This window comes from Symsagittifera roscoffensis, unplaced genomic scaffold, assembly GCF_963678635.1.
Source record: "Symsagittifera roscoffensis unplaced genomic scaffold, txSymRosc1.1 SCAFFOLD_62, whole genome shotgun sequence".
In the NCBI taxonomy this organism is placed as follows: Eukaryota; Metazoa; Xenacoelomorpha; order Acoela; family Convolutidae; genus Symsagittifera; species Symsagittifera roscoffensis.
Window position 1 is genome coordinate 1 of NW_026970756.1, and position 8,480 is coordinate 8,480.

The following is an 8,480-nucleotide window of genomic DNA, read 5'->3' on the forward strand; positions in this document are numbered from 1 at the left end:
GTGCTCGCACAGCTCACTTTCAATTTTAGCGAAGTTAGATATGCTTGATGGTCAGCTGCATGAAAAAGATGGGAGCTGTGCGACCAGTGGTTCAAAAGTTATGACCCGAGCCGTAAACAAGCTCAAAATGAGGTCCAAAACTGACGAAGTTGCTTCAGTTGGCTTGAAAGTTAACAAAGCTTGCTCGTAGAGCTTCCGGGATAAGCCCATTCGCTTCCTCGTGAAAAATAGGTCTTAGAACCACCTTAGATGAGCTTGCGCAACCCTTGGTTGAGCTGCAGGAGCGACTGATCGAAGCGGAAGACCCCTATTTTGAGCTGAAAAATGGGGGTCTCAGGGCTCTAAAACGCTTGTTTAAGCTTGAAAGAGTGCTCGCACAGCTCACTTTTGATTTTAGCGAAGTTAGATATGCTTGATGGTCAGCTGCATGAAAAAGATGGGAGCTGTGCGACCAGTGGTTCAAAAGTTATGACCCGAGCCGTAAACAAGCTCAAAATGAGGTCCAAAACTGACGAAGTTGCTTCAGTTGGCTTGAAAGTTAACAAACCTTGCTCGTAGAGCTTCCGGGATAAGCCCATTCGCTTCCTCGTGAAAAATAGGTCTTAGAACCACCTTAGATGAGCTTGCGCAACCCTTGGTTGAGCTGCAGGAGCGACTGATCGAAGCGGAAGACCCCTATTTTGAGCTGAAAAATGGGGGTCTCAGGGCTCTAAAACGCTTGTTTAAGCTTGAAAGAGTGCTCGCACAGCTCACTTTTAATTTTAGCGAAGTTAGATATGCTTGATGGTCAGCTGCATGAAAAAGATGGGAGCTGTGCGACCAGTGGTTCAAAAGTTATGACCCGAGCCGTAAACAAGCTCAAAATGAGGTCCAAAACTGACGAAGTTGCTTCAGTTGGCTTGAAAGTTAACAAAGCTTGCTCGTAGAGCTTCCGGGATAAGCCCATTCGCTTCCTCGTGAAAAATAGGTCTTAGAACCACCTTAGATGAGCTTGCGCGACCCTTGGTTGAGCTGCAGGAGCGACTGATCGAAGCGGAAGACCCCTATTTTGAGCTGAAAAATGGGGGTCTCAGGGCTCTAAAACGCTTGTTTGAGCTTGAAGGAGTGCTCGCACAGCTCACTTTCAATTTTAGCGAAGTTAGATATGCTTGATGGTCAGCTGCATGAAAAAGATGGGAGCTGTGCGACCAGTGGTTCAAAAGTTATGACCCGAGCCGTAAACAAGCTCAAAATGAGGTCCAAAACTGACGAAGTTGCTTCAGTTGGCTTGAAAGTTAACAAAGCTTGCTCGTAGAGCTTCCGGGATAAGCCCATTCGCTTCCTCGTGAAAAATAGGTCTTAGAACCACCTTAGATGAGCTTGCGCAACCCTTGGTTGAGCTGCAGGAGCGACTGATCGAAGCGGAAGACCCCTATTTTGAGCTGAAAAATGGGGGTCTCAGGGCTCTAAAACGCTTGTTTAAGCTTGAAAGAGTGCTCGCACAGCTCACTTTTAATTTTAGCGAAGTTAGATATGCTTGATGGTCAGCTGCATGAAAAAGATGGGAGCTGTGCGACCAGTAGTTCAAAAGTTATGACCCGAGCCGTAAACAAGCTCAAAATGAGGTCCAAAACTGACGAAGTTGCTTCAGTTGGCTTGAAAGTTAACAAAGCTTGCTCGTAGAGCTTCCGGGATAAGCCCATTCGCTTCCTCGTGAAAAATAGGTCTTAGAACCACCTTAGATGAGCTTGCGCAACCCTTGGTTGAGCTGCAGGAGCGACTGATCGAAGCGGAAGACCCCTATTTTGAGCTGAAAAATGGGGGTCTCAGGGCTCTAAAACGCTTGTTTGAGCTTGAAGGAGTGCTCGCACAGCTCACTTTCAATTTTAGCGAAGTTAGATATGCTTGATGGTCAGCTGCATGAAAAAGATGGGAGCTGTGCGACCAGTGGTTCAAAAGTTATGACCCGAGCCGTAAACAAGCTCAAAATGAGGTCCAAAACTGACGAAGTTGCTTCAGTTGGCTTGAAAGTTAACAAAGCTTGCTCGTAGAGCTTCCGGGATAGGCCCATTCGCTTCCTCGTGAAAAATAGGTCTTAGAACCACCTTAGATGAGCTTGCGCAACCCTTGGTTGAGCTGCAGGAGCGACTGATCGAAGCGGAAGACCCCTATTTTGAGCTGAAAAATGGGGGTCTCAGGGCTCTAAAACGCTTGTTTGAGCTTGAAGGAGTGCTCGCACAGCTCACTTTCAATTTTAGCGAAGTTAGATATGCTTGATGGTCAGCTGCATGAAAAAGATGGGGGCTGTGCAACCAGTGGTTCAAAAGTTATGGCCCGAGCCGTAAACAAGCTCAAAATGAGGTCCAAAACTGACGAAGTTGCTTCAGTTGGCTTGAAAGTTAACAAAGCTTGCTCGTAGAGCTTCCGGGATAGGCCCATTCGCTTCCTCGTGAAAAATAGGTCTTAGAACCACCTTAGATGAGCTTGCGCGACCCTTGGTTGAGCTGCAGGAGCGACTGATCGAAGCGGAAGACCCCTATTTTGAGCTGAAAAATGGGGGTCTCAGGGCTCTAAAACGCTTGTTTGAGCTTGAAGGAGTGCTCGCACAGCTCACTTTCAATTTTAGCGAAGTTAGATATGCTTGATGGTCAGCTGCATGAAAAAGATGGGAGCTGTGCGACCAGTGGTTCAAAAGTTATGACCCGAGCCGTAAACAAGCTCAAAATGAGGTCCAAAACTGACGAAGTTGCTTCAGTTGGCTTGAAAGTTAACAAAGCTTGCTCGTAGAGCTTCCGGGATAAGCCCATTCGCTTCCTCGTGAAAAATAGGTCTTAGAACCACCTTAGATGAGCTTGCGCAACCCTTGGTTGAGCTGCAGGAGCGACTGATCGAAGCGGAAGACCCCTATTTTGAGCTGAAAAATGGGGGTCTCAGGGCTCTAAAACGCTTGTTTGAGCTTGAAAGAGTGCTCGCACAGCTCACTTTTAATTTTAGCGAAGTTAGATATGCTTGATGGTCAGCTGCATGAAAAAGATGGGAGCTGTGCGACCAGTGGTTCAAAAGTTATGACCCGAGCCGTAAACAAGCTCAAAATGAGGTCCAAAACTGACGAAGTTGCTTCAGTTGGCTTGAAAGTTAACAAAGCTTGCTCGTAGAGCTTCCGGGATAAGCCCATTCGCTTCCTCGTGAAAAATAGGTCTTAGAACCACCTTAGATGAGCTTGCGCAACCCTTGGTTGAGCTGCAGGAGCGACTGATCGAAGCGGAAGACCCCTATTTTGAGCTGAAAAATGGGGGTCTCAGGGCTCTAAAACGCTTGTTTGAGCTTGAAGGAGTGCTCGCACAGCTCACTTTCAATTTTAGCGAAGTTAGATATGCTTGATGGTCAGCTGCATGAAAAAGATGGGAGCTGTGCGACCAGTGGTTCAAAAGTTATGACCCGAGCCGTAAACAAGCTCAAAATGAGGTCCAAAACTGACGAAGTTGCTTCAGTTGGCTTGAAAGTTAACAAAGCTTGCTCGTAGAGCTTCCGGGATAGGCCCATTCGCTTCCTCGTGAAAAATAGGTCTTAGAACCACCTTAGATGAGCTTGCGCAACCCTTGGTTGAGCTGCAGGAGCGACTGATCGAAGCGGAAGACCCCTATTTTGAGCTGAAAAATGGGGGTCTCAGGGCTCTAAAACGCTTGTTTGAGCTTGAAGGAGTGCTCGCACAGCTCACTTTCAATTTTAGCGAAGTTAGATATGCTTGATGGTCAGCTGCATGAAAAAGATGGGAGCTGTGCAACCAGTGGTTCAAAAGTTATGGCCCGAGCCGTAAACAAGCTCAAAATGAGGTCCAAAACTGACGAAGTTGCTTCAGTTGGCTTGAAAGTTAACAAAGCTTGCTCGTAGAGCTTCCGGGATAGGCCCATTCGCTTCCTCGTGAAAAATAGGTCTTAGAACCACCTTAGATGAGCTTGCGCGACCCTTGGTTGAGCTGCAGGAGCGACTGATCGAAGCGGAAGACCCCTATTTTGAGCTGAAAAATGGGGGTCTCAGGGCTCTAAAACGCTTGTTTGAGCTTGAAGGAGTGCTCGCACAGCTCACTTTCAATTTTAGCGAAGTTAGATATGCTTGATGGTCAGCTGCATGAAAAAGATGGGAGCTGTGCGACCAGTGGTTCAAAAGTTATGACCCGAGCCGTAAACAAGCTCAAAATGAGGTCCAAAACTGACGAAGTTGCTTCAGTTGGCTTGAAAGTTAACAAAGCTTGCTCGTAGAGCTTCCGGGATAAGCCCATTCGCTTCCTCGTGAAAAATAGGTCTTAGAACCACCTTAGATGAGCTTGCGCAACCCTTGGTTGAGCTGCAGGAGCGACTGATCGAAGCGGAAGACCCCTATTTTGAGCTGAAAAATGGGGGTCTCAGGGCTCTAAAACGCTTGTTTGAGCTTGAAAGAGTGCTCGCACAGCTCACTTTTAATTTTAGCGAAGTTAGATATGCTTGATGGTCAGCTGCATGAAAAAGATGGGAGCTGTGCGACCAGTGGTTCAAAAGTTATGACCCGAGCCGTAAACAAGCTCAAAATGAGGTCCAAAACTGACGAAGTTGCTTCAGTTGGCTTGAAAGTTAACAAAGCTTGCTCGTAGAGCTTCCGGGATAAACCCATTCGCTTCCTCGTGAAAAATAGGTCTTAGAACCACCTTAGATGAGCTTGCGCGACCCTTGGTTGAGCTGCAGGAGCGACTGATCGAAGCGGAAGACCCCTATTTTGAGCTGAAAAATGGGGGTCTCAGGGCTCTAAAACGCTTGTTTGAGCTTGAAGGAGTGCTCGCACAGCTCACTTTCAATTTTAGCGAAGTTAGATATGCTTGATGGTCAGCTGCATGAAAAAGATGGGAGCTGTGCGACCAGTGGTTCAAAAGTTATGACCCGAGCCGTAAACAAGCTCAAAATGAGGTCCAAAACTGACGAAGTTGCTTCAGTTGGCTTGAAAGTTAACAAAGCTTGCTCGTAGAGCTTCCGGGATAAGCCCATTCGCTTCCTCGTGAAAAATAGGTCTTAGAACCACCTTAGATGAGCTTGCGCAACCCTTGGTTGAGCTGCAGGAGCGACTGATCGAAGCGGAAGACCCCTATTTTGAGCTGAAAAATGGGGGTCTCAGGGCTCTAAAACGCTTGTTTGAGCTTGAAAGAGTGCTCGCACAGCTCACTTTTAATTTTAGCGAAGTTAGATATGCTTGATGGTCAGCTGCATGAAAAAGATGGGAGCTGTGCGACCAGTGGTTCAAAAGTTATGACCCGAGCCGTAAACAAGCTCAAAATGAGGTCCAAAACTGACGAAGTTGCTTCAGTTGGCTTGAAAGTTAACAAAGCTTGCTCGTAGAGCTTCCGGGATAAACCCATTCGCTTCCTCGTGAAAAATAGGTCTTAGAACCACCTTAGATGAGCTTGCGCAACCCTTGGTTGAGCTGCAGGAGCGACTGATCGAAGCGGAAGACCCCTATTTTGAGCTGAAAAATGGGGGTCTCAGGGCTCTAAAACGCTTGTTTGAGCTTGAAGGAGTGCTCGCACAGCTCACTTTCAATTTTAGCGAAGTTAGATATGCTTGATGGTCAGCTGCATGAAAAAGATGGGAGCTGTGCGACCAGTGGTTCAAAAGTTATGACCCGAGCCGTAAACAAGCTCAAAATGAGGTCCAAAACTGACGAAGTTGCTTCAGTTGGCTTGAAAGTTAACAAAGCTTGCTCGTAGAGCTTCCGGGATAGGCCCATTCGCTTCCTCGTGAAAAATAAGTCTTAGAACCACCTTAGATGAGCTTGCGCGACCCTTGGTTGAGCTGCAGGAGCGACTGATCGAAGCGGAAGACCCCTATTTTGAGCTGAAAAATGGGGGTCTCAGGGCTCTAAAACGCTTGTTTGAGCTTGAAGGAGTGCTCGCACAGCTCACTTTCAATCTTAGCGAAGTTAGATATGCTTGATGGTCAGCTGCATGAAAAAGATGGGAGCTGTGCAACCAGTGGTTCAAAAGTTATGGCCCGAGCCGTAAACAAGCTCAAAATGAGGTCCAAAACTGACGAAGTTGCTTCAGTTGGCTTGAAAGTTAACAAAGCTTGCTCGTAGAGCTTCCGGGATAGGCCCATTCGCTTCCTCGTGAAAAATAGGTCTTAGAACCACCTTAGATGAGCTTGCGCGACCCTTGGTTGAGCTGCAGGAGCGACTGATCGAAGCGGAAGACCCCTATTTTGAGCTGAAAAATGGGGGTCTCAGGGCTCTAAAACGCTTGTTTGAGCTTGAAGGAGTGCTCGCACAGCTCACTTTTAATTTTAGCGAAGTTAGATATGCTTGATGGTCAGCTGCATGAAAAAGATGGGAGCTGTGCGACCAGTGGTTCAAAAGTTATGACCCGAGCCGTAAACAAGCTCAAAATGAGGTCCAAAACTGACGAAGTTGCTTCAGTTGGCTTGAAAGTTAACAAAGCTTGCTCGTAGAGCTTCCGGGATAAGCCCATTCGCTTCCTCGTGAAAAATAGGTCTTAGAACCACCTTAGATGAGCTTGCGCAACCCTTGGTTGAGCTGCAGGAGCGACTGATCGAAGCGGAAGACCCCTATTTTGAGCTGAAAAATGGGGGTCTCAGGGCTCTAAAACGCTTGTTTGAGCTTGAAAGAGTGCTCGCACAGCTCACTTTTAATTTTAGCGAAGTTAGATATGCTTGATGGTCAGCTGCATGAAAAAGATGGGAGCTGTGCGACCAGTGGTTCAAAAGTTATGACCCGAGCCGTAAACTCTGTAATTCGATTTTTCAGCTCGAAATTGCAGAAAAACAGCTGTTTAGGCATGAAGGAGTGCTCGCACAGCTAACTTTCAATTTTAGCGTAGAGAGCTCTGTGTGAGGGCTAGTTGGTGTAGAAAGCTCAGTCCAATCGGACCAGTGGTGTAAAAGTTATAGCGCTTTGGCTGAACTGCAATTTTGAGCTCAAAAAGTGACGAAGTTTAGAAGAATGAAATTTCGGGCAATTTTAATATAATTATAACCGCTGGAAAGCCCTTGAGCATAGCTTTCTAATGGAATATTACAATTTTTTTTACTAAAATTAGTTTAGGTTCCAGCTCGAGTTAAAAATTGACTTTTGCTATTTTTTCAAAAAAAAAAAAAATTTCACTTCAGTCTCTTGCATTTTTGGTCAACAAAAAATTGTGCGATTCACTTCGGGTAAAAAGCGTTGGAAAGTACATGGGCAGGGCTTTCCGGGCGTGTTTTCAAAAGTTATTTTGAGCAAAAATTGAGCAAATGGTGAGCATTTGAAAAAAAAAAATTTTTCCCCAGAAATACTCATTTAGGAGATTTCTGTGTATTATAGGGGGAGGGTAGTAGCGAGAATTTTCAAAAAAATTTTGAAAAATTTCAAAATTTTTGAAAATTTTTTTTTTACTTCCTAACCTCAAAAGCGTATCAGAAAGGCGTAATTTGATGAGACTTGACCACTGGTAAAGTATCATCGCTCGATTTCGCCTCAGTAAGGAGAACCATCCAAGGTTCGAAAAGAACGAAGGTCAGATAGTTTATAACTAGAAAGCAGAACCAAAACTGCCTTAAAGGCTTTGTGTAGTTGAGCAAAGTCTCTTCTCGAGAAGGCTAAGAAAAGCTTGAAATTGAAGCAATCAGTCGTTGAGCTGTTTGTGAAAAGAAGGATTGGCTTTAGCTAAGGTGCTTCTAAGTACTGCGCATAACTATGAACCGGTGTAAACCAAATCATGCTTGGTGGCTCTTGCATGAGACTGGACTTGGTGCCCCAGTCAAAGTAGCTTGCTTATAGGTATGGTTGGATATGGTTAGCCGTATCAGCACCAGAGGTGCAACAACCGTGCTGTTTAACTAAGTGAGCTGTCGAGTTGAAGTCGTCTTGGTCTCAAAGAAACGTGCTTGGTGGCGCTTGCATAAGCCTGGACTTGGTGCCCCAGGAAAGACTTACTTATAGGTGTAGTTGGATATGGTTTACCGTATCAGTACCAATGGTGCACAACTATGCTGTTTAACTGAGTTAGTCAGAGGACGGCGTTTCCTAAGTCCTCTAGAGTCTAAGATTGCTTTAGCTCGTGAAGGTTCTAATCATGCTTGATGGCTCTTGCATGAGACTGAACTTGGTGCCCCAGTCAAAGTAGCTTGCTTATAGGTATGGTTGGATATGGTTAGCCGTATCAGCACCAGAGGTGCAACAACCGTGCTGTTTAACTAAGTGAGCTGTCGAGATGAAGTCGTCTTGGTCTCAAAGAAACGTGCTTGGTGGCGCTTGCATAAGCCTGGACTTGGTGCCCCAGGAAAGACTTACTTATAGGTGTAGTTGGATATGGTTTACCGTATCAGTACCAATGGTGCACAACTATGCTGTTTAACTGAGTTAGTCAGAGGACGGCCTTTCCTAAGTCCTCTAGAGTCCAAGACTTCTTTAGCTCGTGAAGGTTTAAAATGCTGATAGTAGTAGTTTGTGCGTGGGAAAGGTTGACCTTAGTGTGCCTTTCTGGA